At 36.2% G+C, this 19316-nt stretch overlaps 1 long non-coding RNA gene across 2 annotated transcripts; it reads left to right on the top strand.

Moving 5' to 3' along the window:
* The first annotated feature begins 524 nt into the window (after positions 1-524).
* On the top strand, positions 525-13807 carry LOC118000713. Of its 2 annotated transcripts, none has more exons than XR_004676537.1 (4): positions 525-601; positions 3840-3891; positions 11393-11541; positions 13773-13807. It is a non-coding gene; the product is annotated as an uncharacterized LOC118000713 (long non-coding RNA). The 2 variants fall into 2 exon arrangements; XR_004676538.1 differs by lacking the exon at positions 13773-13807 and adding an exon at positions 12264-12328.
* The last annotated feature ends 5509 nt before the right edge of the window (positions 13808-19316 follow it).

The raw sequence follows: 19316 nt of genomic DNA, 5'->3' as shown, positions 1-19316 counted from the left end.
ATTTGAGCTGAGGTCATATTCTCAGACTGATTGTATCCTTATTACAGTAAACTATATTACCATATTCTTCATCATATATACTTCTCAAAGTATTCTTATGAGCTGGGATTGCAGTGAAAATGAGTTACAGAGACATGACACTCAGAGAACACAAAGTCAGTAGCCAGATGAAAATGTCCTAGGGTGCATTTTACTGCTAGGCAACAAGAGTTGCAATTTGCCTTTCCTTATGTACCTGCTATGTTTGTATCACCCCATTAGTGCCCTTCACATTGGTATACAATGTTAAATATTTGTTTAGTAAACATAAGTGTAAGAGGCATGTTATTTGTTCTCCCAGAATTGCTTTCTTGAAGAAATCATTTTTAGCCTGCCCTTGTGGTCAGGAGGGACCATCAGTATTAGTGCTCTAACTCTATTTTTCTCCTAGAGAGTCCCATGACCTGGACTAAATGAATAAAGTGCTGTATTTCTCTGGACACAATAATTGATCCAGAAGAGGCATATCATCCAAAGAGGGCTGATAGGACAATGTTTCTGCTATCAGTTCCTGCATACTGAAAAAAATGTGTTTAAACTGAGATGGATTATTTCAGAGCATGTGAGTCTTTGGCTGCTGGTATACATTTTGCTTAACACTTGGATTGGCATGAATGTAGAATGAGGTTAAGCAGAAATGAAAATTGCTGAGAAGTGGAGAGGGAAAAGGGCCCCAATAATACTGTCTAAACTCCTGGATTGACTCATGCATGCTTTTAAAAAGCATTTGTTGAGCACCTACATTACTCTAGACACAGTTGGGGGATCTAAGTGTACAGCAATGAACAGAAAATTTTTCTGCTCTTAGGAAAGAGACACGAATCCATCCATTATCTATCCATCCATCCAAAGTCAAGTGGTTATAAGAACACACAAAAGGGGAGCCTGGGTGGCTCAGTCATTAAGTGTCTGCCTTCGGCTCAGGTCATGATCTCAGGGTCCTGGGATTGAGCCTCGCATCGGGTTCCCTGCTCAGCAGGAAGCCTGCTTCTCCTTCTCCCACTCCCCCTGCTTGTGTTGCCTCTCTTGTTGTGTCTCTCTCTCTGTCAAATAAATAAATAAAATCTTAAAAAAAAAAAAAAAGAACATACAAAAAATATGTAACAAGGAGCAAGAGAGATTTTTTATTTAAGAAAGGATGATCAAGGGAAGCAATACTGCAAAGGTGAAATTAGGGCAGAATTTCAATGAAGGGAGGAAGAATGTCATTTAGATAATCTGGTAGAAGAGATCTTGGCAGAGGAAACAGTGATTTCAGAGGTCCTGAGGTAGAGCAAGGTATTCTGTGCGGCTGAAGCAAAAAGAGGGAGATGGTGGGAGATGAGGAAGAGGGGAGGCAAGACTATGGAGGGCTTGTAGGCTCATTATTTTATTCTGAATGACATGGAAGACATTTAGATGATTTGGTCAAAGGTGTTAAAAAATCTGAATATATTGAAAAACAAAACCAGCAATTTGCCACACCACTATTCAGGCAAACAAGCAAAGGGTTTTAAGCTATAGTGAATGATCAGCCATGACCAATGGTGCTAATAGGTAACACAGTATAAACCCTAAAATTTGACTGTTGGTTTGCAATGTGAAAGTCATTTGTGGCCTTGATAGAGTGATATATGTAAAGTAATGGAGATGAATGCTCAAGAGTGAATGAAAGAGAAGACTTAAGACAGTACCATCTCAGGATTTTCAAGTTAAGAAAAGATTCCTTTATAGTGAAGCTATTTGGAATTAGGTTTCTGTCTTGTGAGAGGCCAAGAGGCCCAGTTAATTTTTAAAGAAAGGCATCAGGCTGATTTCTGTTGTAACAGTTATAAACTACAATGCTTCAAGCTCTTAGAAAAAAACAAAAACAAAAACACCTCTCTACAGGACTACAACATAGGAAAAGCTCTGCTCAAAGAAAGAATTTCTTTTTCATCAAAATTCCTTGTCCTGATTACTGGTACAATTATTAAAAGCTGTGCAATTTGATATTTGAATAATTTGTCCCTAATATAGATCTTATTAATGCTATATTACAGACCTCTCAGATCTGTAAAAATCTTTTGTGTTTAGTTCAGTAATATGTGGTTTAGCTTCTGCAATTCTGCGTGTAGTAAGCTAATCACTGACTGAAAATATGCATAACTTTGTTTCATGCTATTTTATATTTCGCAGCAATATCCCTATTAACATCTGTCAAGAAAGTTGCTATGGAAACTGAAGTATAACACACCATATTATACATACAGATTTAACATTTTGCTTTATATCCTTTCTAGTGGAGGTTTTGTGCATATGTTCAGTTTCACGTTACTCTGTATTTTAATGTCTTAATTTTCTTTTCAATAAAAGCAGAAGCTATTTGATATAGTAGCACTCCACTGTCATACAGAGGGAATTTCTTTAAGCTTTGTTTAGGTTGTGCTGTATAAGACTGTTACAGTTTGGAGGGAGAGTCTCCGGCTGGCTTTAAAGAAGCAGTTGCAGTACTGTGACAGGGCTGTGTTGCTAGGACCTGAGAGTTAGGTCTAAAAGCTGAGAGCAGTCCTCAGGAACTTCAGTCCTACAACTGCAAAAGAATGAATTCTACCAAGAACTGGAATGCGCTTGGCAGGGGACCCTGAGCCCCAGATAGAATACAGCCTAAGCCCATATCTTGTTCGCATCTTTGTTAGACACTGAGCAGAAACCCAGCTCACAGGATGTGTGGACTTCTGACCTGCAGATACTGTGAGACAGTAAGTGGGTAAGGTGTTAAGGCACCAAATTTGAATTTGTTATGCAGCAATAAAAAACTGGTATGATCTGACTTCCTCTCCTATATTCCTTTCACTTCTCTTCTGCCATGGATGTGATAATAGTAGCAGGAGGCTTTACACGATGAATCTCAAAAGGGGTCATCAAGACTAATTGTAATGGAAATGGGGCAACCCGAGGCTGACTTCTGATGGCAAAGCAACCATCTAGAAGTGCTGCTTACCTGTGCCAGGTGTATACTTACACTTGTGTGTTTTCTTATTTTGGACATGGGTCTTAAAAATTCCTAGAACAGTTTTTTATTCCCAAGAATGCCTCCTGAAAATGTAACATTCCTTATAAATGAAAGATTTGGTAAAATGAACTATTTGCCTTCACTTAAACAACTCCCTAATACATTTGCATATTTTCTTGGCCATATGTTTTATCATGTTTGTTTCTGAAACTGGGGTACAATGCCGAAATCGATGTCAAAAGAAACTTGCTTCCTGAAGGCAGAGGACTGAGTTGTTTTGTAGCTGTCTGTGCCTGCACATGTGTGAACTTAGCCTTGTAGGAATTTATATAATTGTCAGTTCATTTGACTTATTCACATCATGATCACACAAGCCACTGCCTTATAAATGAACTATGTATCCTTCATTGTTGCTTAACATGGCTTCATAAAGTCAGTGTTTTGAAGCAACACTGATGTGAAGAGTTTTTGTCTATGTGGGAAGGTTACTTGTCATGGGCAATAACTTTAGCTCACTCTGTGTGGCCAGAATGTAGAGCCATGTCTCGTATTAACTGTGGAGTTGTATCTTTGTGTCTTGAGGCAGAGTTAGGTTTTGTGTCATAGCATAAGGCAAAAGTTACATGTTGATAATATTACCTTTGAAGGTTTACTTAAACCAGTCCCTGTTAGATCAGATTGATGTTACTAAGGTTGAGTAATAGTTAACTAGTTGTAAGGTGAACTCATTCTAAATTCCTGCTTTAACCATGCTTTGTGTGACTACATTTGTTTTATCACCTTAACTATGCTTTGTATGACCATACATTTTATCATCTCACCTCAGATAACCGACCAATTCTTCATTATAAATGGATTTCTGTATGCACAAAATCAAAGTAAGTTATAAAGGTTAAAAATAAAATATGAAAAAATTTATATCAAATAAATGCAATGAAGATGATGCTTTAGGTCTCAGTATTGGTATCAGATGAGAAAAAATACTAGAAAAAAAGGAAAAGCATAAAAGTGAGCAAAGTGGTTTTTTTTTTTTTAGTAGGTGAGGATATCGAACAAAATGAAGTTTTAACAAAATAAAATCTTTACAAAGCAAGTAGAACATTAACATTGATTAAAGAAAAAGGATTATAACTCAAGGAGAAAATGAAAAAGAAACAACCACAATTGTTGAAGACTTTACTGTAACACTGTCTTTTTAAATGCAACTAAGTAAAAGAAAAAAGAATAGACCATCTAAGTAATATAATCAATCACATTATTTTAAACATTTCTATATGTCAAATTCAGAAACTATAAAGAGGGGCTAAGTCTTAAATACTATTTATATCATTTGGTGGTTCAGTTGTAGGAAATAGAGATCACTCTAGCTATTTTAAGCATAAGACATCTGACACAGATAACTTAGTTCGTACAAAATGGTTGGGAAGGCTGGAGAAGTAGGCTGTGAGATGATCCCCAGGGATGATTCCCAGAATGACACTGCCAACTAGGCTTTCGAGGTTGCAGCTACCTTTGCTATAATCAGAAATGTGGATAATCAGGTGAACACCACCTGAACTGTCAAATTGAAGAATACACCACTGGAGTTGTGATCCAAGCATCAGGAAACTGTTGCTGATACCTCCACTTCAAGTGCTTTTGAAGTTAGCGACTGGGTACTGGAGTGGTGCCATCTTTGTCCTCATTTGCCAGTAGCAAGAGGAGAAACAAGGAGTGTTCCCCTCTCTGCCACCCCTTGCCCAGGCAAACTGTCACCTTCCCAGTCTCAAGGGATGGGGTGGGGCATCTTTATTGTAATCTAATTCACATCTCCATCCTGAATTGCCAGTTAACTTTGGAAATGTGGTTTTTAGTTTTCCAGCCTCTGTAGTACAAGATTCCTTAGAATGGATGCTGATTACCAAATTCCCACATCCATGAGACAAACTGAAACTTTTCAAATAATGGGTATATATTTGGATGTAAATAATGTATTTTTTAATGTTAAAAAACTGAGTTAAGCAAATCATAGTCTCAGACCATGAATTAATAAAACTAGTAATCAGTAATATTATATGTGTGTATATGTATATGTATAATAATATGTATATGTAAACAAAAACAAAGACTGGAATTAGAAATTATCCTACACAATTGTTGGATCAAGTATGGAATTGAATCTGCAGGATCCTTATAAAACAATGATAATCAAATAACATTTTCAGAATGAGGCCAAAGGTATAGTTATATATATAGTATCAAATGCTTTCATTCTTATAAGTTCTGAATTCCTGATCTTCTCCCTGAAACCAGCTACTCCTAATAACTCTGCCTGTAAATTAAGGAGTGAGATAGTTTTTATATATCAAAATTTCAGTTTTAAGAAACTGTAATTCTCAGGGTCATCAAGGGTAGAGTGGCAGTGATATATTATACACTCTTAGAAAAATTAGAAGTTGGTACAAAATTTTTAAAGGGTAATTTGATAATGTATATCAATAGTCTTTAAAGTACGAATAAACTTTAATGTAGCATTTCCATTTTGGAAACGTTATCCCAGGAAAGTAATGAGAAGTATACACAAAGAACACAGAATAGGTTATTGAATATAGAACTGTTTAGCAAAAATTTCCAGTTTTAGCAATGGTTAGATAAAACATGGTACAACTTTAATTCAATGTCCTATAACTATTATAAAGTGGGAAAATATTTAATGATGGGAAAATGTTCACTAAGTATTATTTGGTGAAGATAAGTTTACAAAATAACATGTACAACATGATCTAAATTTCTCACTCTATATATCTATATATAGAAAATAATACTGGAAAGCTAAATGCAAATATATTAACAATTTTTATATAGTGGTTGATGTATCAGTCTCAGATAGGTCACATTATGGTTTGGAAACAAAAGTACTAAAATCCCAGTGGCTTAATACACAACAGTTTATTTATTTGTTCTCTCAAGGTCTGCTGAGGGTACAGGCAACTTTCCAGGGCAGCTGTCTTCCATGTGGGAGCTCAGAACCTCAGGCTAGTTCAATCATGTGGCATGTCCATAAGTTCTTCCATGATTGCTGTGGCAGTGAAGAAAGAGTAGTCTGCACAGTCCTACAGGTACTTTTCTCCTTGGAATTCATATTTCACCCATATACAAGTATGAATGATGAACAACCTAAGTGTCTCAACCTAGAATCCAAAACTTCACTCACCCCAAAGGGTTGAGTATTTCAAATCATTCTAGTGCCTAAAAATTAGCTTCCAATTCATTTCATTCTTTGGAAATAAGGTGCTGGCTAATCTTGAATGTGCCATGGACTCCACCAGAATCTCAATTACCCTAGGTAAAATGAGAAAGAAATATTTATGTCAAAGCCTTGATAAAAATTCTCAAATATCTCATCAATAAATAACAGTAACTGAGATATAATACATAATTTATACTTGTCTCTTAGACTTCTTTGGACACTTTCTGCTTTTTCCTTTAGATAATGCTCATAAACGTTAAATACAATGGACTCTGGAGTGGTTTTATGGATGGAAATTATATTGTTTATTTCAAGTGACCTACCTTTATTTTCCCCACTGGCCGCCATTGTTTTGTATTTGTTGTTCTCATAAGTTTTCCAGGGATTTTATGCACTCTTTGAGGCAGCTTGTCTTGCCCAATATTGATTGGGGGCAGGATAATATTTTAATCATGTTCCTCATCTTGTGTATAACCTTGTGTTAGCCCCTCTACATCCTGGATCATGGCTTATTCTGATGTAAAGTGAAGTTGATTTTCATCTTAAAGGAGGGAACTTAACTTCTAAAGTGAACTTTAAGGACAGAATCATGCCCTTTTGTTAGAACTGGATTAACAGCAACTGGGCACCATAGTTAGAAAACCATTGTAGTTGGTATATAAACATAACAAATAATAGAAAATACACTGACATTGAGCAACATCCCAAATTACTTGATCTGCATTAGGAACAAATCTTAGATCTCTGCTTCAATTCCATCTTCAATGTAAGATTGATGTGGTGCAGCAGAGATTTTTAAAATGTGCTGTGCAACTCACTGTCAGTTAAAGTACTCATGCATGTATGTTACATACAAGTGACTTATTCAGAACAAGTCAGATGGGATAAATGATGGAAAAGGAAAAAAAGACAAAAATTTTGAAAAGAAAATTGTATTTAGTATTAGATGTATAAGATATATGTGATTTCTTGATTCCTTCTGCATGTGGTTATAATCAAATCCAACTTTTCCTATTTCACATACAAAATGAAGTTGGGAATTGGGCTGGGAAGGAAATTTCAATTGGTTTTGACAGATTGGAGTAATTTTCAACATGGCTTTGAGATAGTGGTTTTGCTTGGCTAATACATATTTTTCAATTTTGTCAATTGAGACAGAAACCCCAAACATTATAAAAGTGTTTGAATACTGGTTGTTTTTTGCCAGGAAGGCACATTGACTTTGGTGTACAATGTTAAGATCATGAATTTTGCTAAATACAATTGCAAACACATGTTCCATTGCAAAGCAGGCAATGAAGAACAAATTAAAAATAAACAACACAGAAATGGGTTTCACTAAGAAACACTGAATAACACCAAGGGTGTTTTTAAAAATTAAAATTGTACAACTATTGCAACTACTTTTTACATTGCTAAGATATTAAAGAACCATATTGGTTGTGCTGTTTCTTTCTATTTTTTAATAATTGAATCAAAGATATTGAGTCATGAAAACTAGTGTCTTAAAAATTCAGCTCTTTCTTTATTAGTGAGGACATTTTAAATACACAAGAAACTAATTTTGGGACAATTAAAATTTAATGTAATTATTAATAATAGTCTTTTCTGAAAATTTCTTTTGGTCAGATCAGAATAGTATGGATTTTGGACAAAGACCATTACAAGACTCAAAGGAAAAAAGCATAATTACAATGTGATCTCTAAAATAATGTATAAATAGAATAATTCTGAATGGCAAAATAGGTGACATTTTAAAATTTCATAAGTGGAGTTATACTTTATTCTCTACCCATCATTTCATCACGTTTCTCTTTTCTTTGAAATAGTGCAAAGATATCCTATCATACTAAAATATGGAATCATTATTTATGGAATCCTTAAGAATCTGTGGGCACCATGAGTCTTCCTAACTCCTAATTTAGAATTTCAAATCTTCTAGCTTCCTAATCTTTCAATTTGCTCAGATAATTTTCTTCCATTACTGCAATAGTACTTTCCCAAAATCATTCTTGTGAGACCAACTGATGGTTAAAGTCCAAACTCAGAACTCCAAGGATTTACCATTACCCTTTTTCTCAACTAATAAATAATAGAAAGAATTTAGTTTATTTATTCCTTCATCCATTCAATTTAAGTCTTTCTTTGAGGTGCATGTACTTGTCTATGCTTCTCTTACTTTTGTCTTGGCAATGTAGTCTGTCTTAAATCATAAGTTCCTATAGGACAGGGACATGCCTATTTAATTTGCTTTTAACACAGCTAACCCAATGCAATAAAAATATGTGAACTTAACACATGATTCTTGATGATGATGGTGATTATGATAATTTATGTTGTTTCTCTTTTGCTTCTCAGTGGCACTTACTCGTAATTCACTCTTGCTGACAGCTAAGTTTTGTGTATTTTTTGTGTACATTTTCATATTTCTTTCAGCAAAAATATTATATAAAGACATAATGCATAAAATTTAACTGCAATATTCCTTTAACTTTATCCTACTCCTCTGGCTCTTTTCCATTTATCTGGCAGAATTATACATGAGGCCAAATCTTTGAATTCTTTGCAATTTTCTCTTTGGATTTACAGCACAAGTCTGTTGATTATTCCGTATCAGTCACTATTAATATAAGGCAAACATTAAAGAAATGGGAAAGGGGCAGTTAAAAGAAATATGCTGCAGAACAATGCATGGTATTTCTCTTCCCACATTCTAATGTAATTCATCATGGCCAAAACTTTACCAATCTGCTGGGTTCCCAGAGAATTATGAGCATTTTTTTCTTTTCTGAGATTTTTCTCTTTTTTTGCACACTCAAGAAACTACAAGCTATCCTTATTTTTCCTCAAAGAGAAGACCAACTATACTTGAGAAAATAACTTACAGAGAGTCACATTTCAATATAAATAACTACTAATAAACCCATTTGATAACATCAAGTTTTCTCATTGGAAAATCATGCCAATACTGTTTATTAGTTGGCATCTGTAGGTTCTCCTACATTGTTTTATATGGTTATCCCTAAAAAGATTTGAATTTTTAAAAGCCAATATCATGTTATATACATCTTTTATACATCTACTTTACTATCTTGTATAGTTCTGGAATATAATGGATTCCAATAATATTAAAAGTTACATTTATTAAAATTAATTAATTAATTAATTAATTAGACAGAGAGAGAGAGAGAGAGAGAGAGGGAGAGAGGGCACACAAGCAGGGGGAGTGGGAGAGGGAGAAGCAGACTTCCTGCTGAGCGGGGAGCCCAATGCGGGGCTCCATGAGGGGCTCGAGTCCAGGACCTTGGGGTTATGACCTGAGCTGAAGGCAGACATGTAACAACTGAGCCATCCAGGTGCCCGCAAAATTACATCTTAAACAGAGTTATTATTATTAGTTAGTATGGTATGCTTATATGTTAGCTTATGGAGTTAACCCCAGGTCTCAAACAAAAGTTAAATTATAAATTCCTAGAGAGAAAACCCCTTAGGTCATGGATCTTTACTTGCATATTTCTTACATCAGTAATAGATCTCAGGGAATTCACTCTTCTATCTTTCCCTACCTCAATGTCATTTTCTGTATTCTTTCACTATTGAAATACCATGGGAACTCAACTTTGCATAGATCTACTGCATAATATCCTCTCCTGTGTGAAACAAAGGAGGTAAGTATGTTAAGGAGCTTTTAGCAGGTGAAACAGGTGTGGCAAAATCCATGCATTTAATTCATAGAAGAACACTACCAACATTCACTCAGATCTTATTTATTCATTGTTTGTACAATATAAAACATTATATCTGCCATAAATACAAACTAGGGGAAGTGTATACATGCTCTGAAAACAGAGGTGAGGCAGGCCTATCAGCTTTGTATCAAAAGAAGATACTAAAAACGAATCTATATAAAACAGGTATAATTCAAAAGGCAGTGTGGTCTTTGTTCATTTTGTATAGGTATAAACAGCCTGTAACTTTCAATAGTTCCCCAGGTAGCACAGTGGTACATCATAGCTAAATAATTGAAATTTTAATACTGGCTTTGAGTCTTCAAGAATAGGTTAAATAATTATAATTTATATTTCTTTAGTGATGTTTGGGGTACTTTTCCAGACACACATGACCATCTTTGAGGTCAAAGCATTCATGAAATTTGACACAAAAACACTTAAAACAAATACAAGTGATAACAAAACAACTGAAGAAATCTAAGTGTGTTCCAATGATGGAGATTTACTGAAAGATGGTCCATCAACCCAATAGACTATTATATAGTCATTTAAATGATAATTATGAGAACTACATAAAATATATAGTAATGTTAACACTGTTAAGTAAAAAAGTGATCATGGGGTTATACAGATATCTCATATTGTAAACAATATGTATTTTTAAAGATTTATTTATTTATTAAAGAGAGAGAAAGAGAGCGGGAGCCAGGGGGAGGGGCGGAAGGAGAGGGAGAGGATCCTAGCAGACTCCCCACTAGCACCAGGCCTGACACGGGGATTGATCTTAAGACCCTGAGATCATGACTGGAGCCATATAAAGAGTTGGACTCCCAACTGACTGAGCCACCCAGGCACTACTATCAATACTTTTAAAAAACATATTTGTCAATAAAGATTGGGATGAAACAACAGAAATGGAAAGGCAATGGCAGATCATAGAGGCCAGGTACACAGACTTGGAGCCAGGTTTCCTGGGTTTGGTTCTCAGACTTGCCACTTTTTGTTTGCCTTGAGCAAATTATGAAACCCATGTGCTTCAATTTATTCATCTGATATACAAGAATAGATTCTCTTGTCCAGATGGCTATTATAAGAATTAAACTGATGGGGCTCCTGGGTGGCTCAATCGGTTAGGCGTCTGCCTTCGGCTCAGGTCATGATCCCAGAGTCCTGGGATCGAGCCCCATGTTGGGCTCCCTGCTCAGCAGGGAGCCTGCTTCTCCCTCTCTCACTCTCCCTAATTGTGTTCCTTCTCTCGCTGTGTGTCTCTCTCTCTCTCTCTGTCAAGTAAATAAATAAAATCTTTTAAAAAAAGGAATTAAACTGATATAGTGTATATATTATATGTGTTGATAAATCTAAAAAAGAAATAGTCATATTTATTAGTGAGATTAAAGGAGAATTTTGTGTTTTTTCTAGGTAAAATGAATTTTAGATTGCATCATGTGAGCTAACTCTAAAAAGTCAAAGGATTGCATAAATAATTTGGAAAGGATAGTGAGTAAAATGAAATTCTTTTGGATTATGGAAAGAATACAACTCAGCTATCTGGAAAACTCAACAAACAGGTAATTGTCTCAAACATCTGGATAGTCAAGACTTTACTATTCTTAATGACTTCACTCCTGTTTACAAATTTCCACCATGTTGTTCTCTAAATTTATTGTTAGTTATGTCATGTGTGTTTGGCCTTCACAGCCAAGTTGTATGTTTTTGTTTGTATAGGCTAATATTACTTAATATAATTTTCTTTTCACACAAATAGTGATAAATAACTAAGTCTTATTGGACTTTGATTTTTTTTCCACAGAAAGATATTTTTATAGGTCAAAACTAGGCTTCCCCATTGTGTATCCATGTGCTTCTTTGGTGACTATTTTGTTGCATTCTTATGTAATTTCTTCAAGTTCCTAGTCTTCCTTTTGAGGTCTTCCTTTAGTGTCTCTCAGAAGAGACTTTCTGAGATTTTTCAACAGTTCAGGTACAAGATTCCTTTAGGACTAATGCAGTCTGTGGAGGCTGGAGGCTCCCCTGTTGCCATTGTAATTGCCAGAAAATTCCGGATTAATGATAGTCTCTACTTTATACCTAAAATAAGCCCTCATAACTAACTTCGGTTATCTCCACCATCAACATCACCAATGTACCATAATGTTGGCTTCTACTGAGTGCTTGAGATATTTCAATCTACTTCAGGTAAAAGGTGTTGGCAACAGGAATGGATGAATCTCGGCCAAGGACACTTATTTCATGGGATGGTGACATTCTTTATTTGGTTGTTTTCTGTTAGGATATCTGTCTTCTTCCAGTGTGCCTGTGGAAAAACAGGCTCATGATTATTCTTGGGAGGGAATGATTCTGTCCTGAGCAAACTTGAGGTGGGTAAAGTAGAACCAGCTTTCCTTTGCTTGCCTTTTTTGGGTTAAATTCCCCATTATAAGAGGTACCATCTTGGCAGTTGCAGAAAGGCACATGGAAAGCTGGAACAGTGATTTTAGGCCTATGGCTTTACATATAGCTCCATGTAATTCAGCCTAACTCATCAGCTAATTTAGATTTCCATGTTGATATTTGGGATCAAAGACACCAGGTGATCATAAATCATTTTTTATTTTTTTTATTTTTTAAGGTTTTATTTATTTGAGAGAGAGTGAAAGATTGAAAGAACAAGTGGGAGGAGTGGCAGAGGGAGAAGTAGACTCCCCGCTGAGCAGGGAGTCAGACGTGGGGCTTGATCCAAGGACCCTGAGATCATGACCTGGGCTGAAGGCAGATGCTTAACTGACTGAGCCACCCAGGTGCCCCTCTTTTATCTTTTTGGTTTGTTTATTTACATGTGTACAGACCCCATTCCACAGTGCATGTGCTTACTTCAAGCCATCAGAATTCCACGGGCTTGAGGTGAGGACTTTCACATAAAGTTGTGGTCAATGCTAAAATCAGAGAAATTAGATAAGTTAAATTTTGAGTGATGAGTCAGTATGCCATTGGCCAATGAAGTGATTCTGAATGGGTAACCAAAAATAAAACACTAATAGATTTGTGGCCAAATTCTAGAAATAAGATTTGTAACAATAAGAGCATCAGGTTGAATTCCAGAAGACTGGCGCATTTGCTCGAGACAGAAATTTTTAACAGTTAGGGTTTAATGCTTGCTGAAGTATGGTAGATAAGTAAGTGAGTCTTCCATGTTTATAGGGCCATGGGAAGATGGGACACCATGATTCTTTACTTCTAGATAGGTTCTTCCAATTTCATGGATATTGTGTGTGTGTGTTTTGTGTGTGTATCTGTGTGAGTGAATGTGTGTTAATGGTGTTTTTGTGCACAAGATAGAAGTCTAGTTTTCCTTTAGAGCAAAAAGTATATACTTGGTATTTGCATTAATCTTTTATTTATTGATGTTACTTGAGTCCCATTTAGTAAATTCATTTTTGTTATATTTAATGATGTTTTGCAGTTTCCAAAAGCACTTACTCCCAAGAGACAGTTCACTGGAAAACAATCCTGACAAAGTCAGGAAAAAATATTTATGACTTTGTCTCAAATCTGTGGATTTTCATTTATAGTGGATATTTTATTATATTGAAATTATTCTACCTAAAACTGATTTATTTTAATATACAGGCTTATTCACCTTTTTCCTTATAGCAAGAGAATAAACCATAGATTAGTATGAGTCTTAAGAAGTGGCTGTTTGAATATTATATCTTCTCAATTAAAAAAAAAAAGTATACTTTCTTATATTTTCCATCTCTTTGTTGAAGTTCTTACTGTGTTCATTCATTCTTCTCCCCAGTTTGGTGAGCATCATTATGACCATTACATCGAACTCTTTATCAGGTAAAGTACTCATCTCCATTTCATTAAGGTTTCTTTCTGAGGTTGTATCTTGTTCTTTCATTTGTAACATATCCCTCTGTTTCTTTTTTTTGCTTGAGTCTCTGTGTTCGTTTGTATACAGTAAATAAAACAACCACCTCTCCCAGTCTTTTTTTTTTTTTAAGATTTTATTTATTTATTCATGAGAGATAGAGAGAGAGAGAAGCAGAGGCAGAGAGAGAAGCAGGCTCCCCGTGGAGCAGGGAGCCCGATGCGGAACTTGATCCCAGGACCCTGGGATCATGACCTGAGCTGAAGGCAGACGCTTAACTGACTGAGCCACCCAGGCATCCCGCACCTCTCCCAGTCTTGAAGGTGTGGCCCCTTGTAGGAGATGAATCTTGTCCCTCAACCCTACCCCAACCCTTTGTCCTTTCTCAAATCTTTATGCTTGTCCAAGCAGCCCCTTGTATTTTTAATAGCTCCCAGTGGTTGAAGGTATGTCAAGACCTGTCAGTGTCCCTAAGGGGAAGATCATTGCATCTAGATTCAGGCTGTTGGAAAACTGATGCTCAGGCAGTAGTTTTTAAAAGTATGCAAATATATAGTCCAGTGGGACTGCAAGTGTAAGTCTTGCTGACCAGACAGTCTGATCATGTTCCCTAGGTGGCAGTCACAAAAAGTAGGCTCCAGATGAGTATATCAGCTCTTCTCTGGGAAATGTCAGTAAGCTGGAGCAAGGCAGAGGGATAGCTCCAAGATGTCATCTACAACCTCTGTTCCTTGTGAGCAGTTTTGTAGTCCACTAGATGTGGCCGAACCTGAAGCCTGTCCCCCAGAGCAAATCTCCAGAGGTCTCCTTCATAGAAAGATTGGAGGGTATGCCTCAGTCTGCCATCTGTACAGTGCTATGGGGATTACAGCCTGCCAAGAACCAACTCTCTAATTGCCACAGTCATGTGGGACCCAGGAATGCAAGCTGCCTTGACCACTAGAGCCAGATGATCAAGGAACATTTTCTCGGTGACAGCTGCAAAAACTGGGGCACCAGATACAAAAATCAGGGTGCCAACTATGTGTAAAACTTTCCTCCAAAAGACATTGGTGCCCTGGAGTGAGGCAGAGGGAAAGTGTGAAGATAGCACCTACCCTCTGAGATCTCTGAGGCCTCTAGATGTGTGCTTAATTAGAAGTCTACTCCTTAGGTTTCAGCCATGATGATTAGCTAATAGGCCTTCACAGAAAATTCAAGCTCTTGGTCTGTTTTATCCCTTGCTGTGCCTGAGTTTTGGGGGTAGTTGTAGCTGTTTAATAATTCTTTCTCTTTTTTATTTTGAAGATTTTTATTTATTTATTTGACAGAGAGAGACAGCGAGAGAGGGAACACAAGAAGGGGGAGTGGGAGAGGGAGAAGCAGGCTTCCCACTGAATAAGGAGCCCGAATGTGGGGCTCAATCCCAGGACCCTGGGATCATGACCTGAGCCAAAGGCAGATGCTTAATGGCTGAGCCACCCAGGCGCCCTAAGAATTCTTTCTCTATTGACGACAGTCCCATAGAATACACAATCATAAACTCCACTGACCATCAAAGCCAGACAATGTAGAGGTGTCCCCTGGAAGTAGTGACAGAAATCAGGATGCTAGATTGAGGTATGAGTTCCTTTCTGGATGACTGTGATTATTATAGACCCATGGAATAAGGAATGCAAGATCTTCTGTCCTCCCCAGCCAGTCAGTCAAGAGGCATCCCTTGGGCAGCAGCTGCAAAGGTTGAGCACCAGACACATGTAAAAACTCTTCTGGGAGATACTGTGCTCTGGAGCATGGCAAAAGGAGAGCAAGAAGATAAAATCTGCCAGTATCCATCCCCAGAAAGTGTTCAGTGACTCTTAGATGTGTGTGTTAAATTAGATGCCTACCCCAATGCTTTAATATAAGTATGTGAACCTCCTTCACTTTAAATCTGGGCACAACTGGCTGCCTCTGAGCTGGACCATGCAGCAGGTAGTCTGAGTGCATGGGGCTTTTAAGAGTTCTCTCCCAGATCACTATAATCTTACGGGTCTCCGGACATGAGCCCCATTGGTTTTCAAAGTAAGATGTCTTGGGGGTTCATCTCTCAAGATGAAGTCCTAAAAGTTGAGGTGCCCAGCGTGGGGTTTGAACCCTTTCCTCCTCAGAAAGATGCTCTGGGTTTTGAGTTTTCTCCTAGTGTGGGTCACCATACCAGAGGTGGTGTTTATGGCAAGATTGTTTCCCATCTTCTCCTACCTACTTTGATATGGTTTTCTTTTTATGTGCCTAATGTGTGGTCATCACTCAGCAAGTCTCTAGGCTTTTTTCTAAGAGGAAAATGTTCCATATATAGCTGTAAACTCAGTGTGTCCTGTGGGAGAAGATGACGTCAGGAACTTCCTACATCACCAGTTTGAACCAGAAGCAACTAGAAGGCACAGAGCTGAAGAATACAGTAGCAGAATTAAAAAATATACTAGAGGGGTTCAATAACAGACAAAATTAAGCAAGAGAAAGGATTAGTCAACTCAAAGACAGTGAAGCTGACCAATCAGAGCAAGAAAAAGAAAAGAATGGGAAAAAAATGAAGATAGCTTAAGGAGTTAATGGGACAACATCAAACTAACTAACATTTGCATAATTGGGGTCCCAGAAGAAGAGAGAGAAAGGGGCAGAAATCTTGTCTGAGGCAATAATGGCTGAAAACTTCCCTAACCTGGGGGAGGAAATAGACTTCCAGATCCAGGAGGCCCAGAGAGTTAAACAAAAAACATTAACCCAAAGAGACCCACACCAAGGCACAATATAATTAAAATGTCAAAAGTTAAAGGTAACAAGAGAATCTTAAAAGCAGCAAACAAAAAACAAAAAACAACAAAAAAAAAACTTGTCACATACAAGGGACTGCCTCTCATAAACCTAGAAGATTTTTTAGCAGAAATCTTGCAGGTTAGAAGAAGGTGGCATGAAATATTCAAAATGCTGAAAGAAAAAACTTCCAATCCAGAATACTTGACCTGGTAAAGTTATCATTCAGAATTGAAGGAGCAAAAAGAAGGTTTCCAGGCAAGCAAAAGCCAAAGGAGCTCATCACTACCAAATCAGTCTTACAAGAAATATTAAAGGAATTTCTTTAAGCTGAAAATTCAGAGTGCTGTTAGTAACAAGAAAACATGTGAAAGAATAAATTTCACTAGAAAAATAAATATAGTAAAGGTAGTGGATTAATCACTTATAAAGCTAGTATGAAGGTTAAAAGACAAAAGCAGTAAAAGTCACTATGATTATAATAATTAATGGATACACAAGATAAAAAGATATAAAATGTGACATTAGAAATATAAAATGTGGGTGGGAGGCACAGTAAAAATGTTGAGCTTTAGAATGGGATCAAACTTAAGTTATCAACTTAAAATAAACAGTTATAGACATAAATTGTTATAAATAAGCCTCATGGTAACCACAAAGCAAAAACCTATAGTAAATACACAAAAGACAAGGAGAAAGGAATATAAGCATATCATCAAAGAAAGTCATCAAACCACAAGAGAGTAAGAGAAGAAGAAAGAAGCAGAGAGGAACTACAAAACACCAGAAAAAAATTAACAAAATATCATTAAGTATCTACCTATCGATAACTGCTTTAAATATGAATGGACTAAATTCTCCAGTCAAAAGATATAGAGTGGTTTAATTGATAGCAAAAAACAAACAAACAAACAAAAAAGCCCAAAAAACTTATCTGTGTGTTACCTACCAGAGACTCGCTTTTGATGAAAGGACACACAGAGACTGAAAGTGAAGGGATGGAAAAAGATATTCCATAAAAATAAAAATGAAAAGAAAGCTAGAGTAGCTATACTTATATCAGACAAAATAGACTTTAAAACAAAGACTGTAATAAGACACAAAGAAGGGCATTACATAATGATAAAGGGGTCAATCCAACAAGAATATATAACATTTGTAAATATTCAGGCATCCAAAATATGTAAAGCAAATATTAACACCCCTAAAGAGAGAAATTGATGACAATGCAATAATAGTAGGGGCATTTAGTACCCCACTTATATCAATGGGTAAATCACCCAGACAGAAAATCAAAGCAGGAACATCAGCCTAAGCAACATGTTCATCCAGATGGACTTAATAGATACATACAGAACATTCCATCCAAAAGCAGCAAAATACACATTCTTCTCAAGTACACATGGAATATTTTCTAAGATAGATTGTATGTTAAGCCACAAACAAGTCTTAATAAACTTAAGATAAATGAAATCATATCAAGCATCTTTTATGAATGATATGAAACTAGAATTTAATTACACAAAAAAACCCGGAAAATTCACAAATATATAAAGATTAAACAAAATGCTACTGAACAACCAATGGGTCAAAGAAGAAATCAAAATAGAAATTAAAAAATACCTGGAGAAAGCAAAAATGGAAATGTCACATACAAAAATTTGTGTGATGCAGCAAAAGCATTTTGATGAGGAAACCTCCTAGTGATAAATGCCCACCTCAAGCAACAAGAAAAATCTCCAATAAACAACCTAACTTTACACCTCAAGGAAGTAGAAAGAGGACAAAGCCCAAAGTTAGTAGAAGTAAAGAAATAACAATGATTGGAGGAGAAATAAATGAAATAGAAACTAAAAAGACAATAAACAAGATCAATGAAATGAAAAGCTGGTTGTTTGAAAATAGAAACAAAATTGACAAGCCTTTACCTAGGCTCACCAAGAAAAAAAGAGAGGGCTTAAATAAAAAATGAAAGAGGAAAAGTTACCACTGATATCGAAGAAATACAAAGGATTGTAAGAAACTATTATGAACAATTATATGCCACCAAATTGGACAACCTAGAAGAAATGGATAAATTCATAGAAACATACAGCTTATCAAGACTGCCTCATGATGAATAGAAATATGAAAAGGCATAGCAAAGAGATTGAATCAGTAATCAAAAACCTCCCAACAAACAAGAGTCTAGGACAAGACTGCTTTACTGGCAAATTCTACCAAACATTCAAAGATAATACCAATCCTCATTAAACTCTTCCAAAAATAGAAGAGGAGGGAACTCTTCCACACTCGTTTTATGAGGCTGGTATTACCCTGATACCAAAATCAGACAGGGATGCCACAAGAAGAGAAAATTGCAGGCCACTATCCCTAATGAACATAGATGAAAAATCCTGAGCAAAAGAGTAGCAAACCAAATTCAACAAAACATTAAAAGGATCATACACCATGATCAAATGGGATTCATTCCAAGAATTCAAGGATGGATCAACATTCACAGATCAGTCAATATAATATACTAATTAACATAATGAAGGATATCTCTGTATCTCAGTAGATACAGAAAACACATTTGACAGAATTCAGCATCGATTTATGATAAAAACTCTCAACAAAGTGGGTATAAAGGGAGTGTACCTCAATATAATAAAGGCCATATGATAAGCCCAGAGATAACATCATACTCAATGATGA

Source organism: Mirounga leonina, unplaced genomic scaffold (genome assembly GCF_011800145.1).
Source record: "Mirounga leonina isolate KUSES-001 unplaced genomic scaffold, KU_Mleo_1.0 Mir_53, whole genome shotgun sequence".
In the NCBI taxonomy this organism is placed as follows: domain Eukaryota; kingdom Metazoa; phylum Chordata; class Mammalia; order Carnivora; family Phocidae; genus Mirounga; species Mirounga leonina.
The sequence above is the reverse complement of the archived record's forward strand: the minus strand, read 5'-3'. Positions and strand labels throughout refer to the sequence as shown.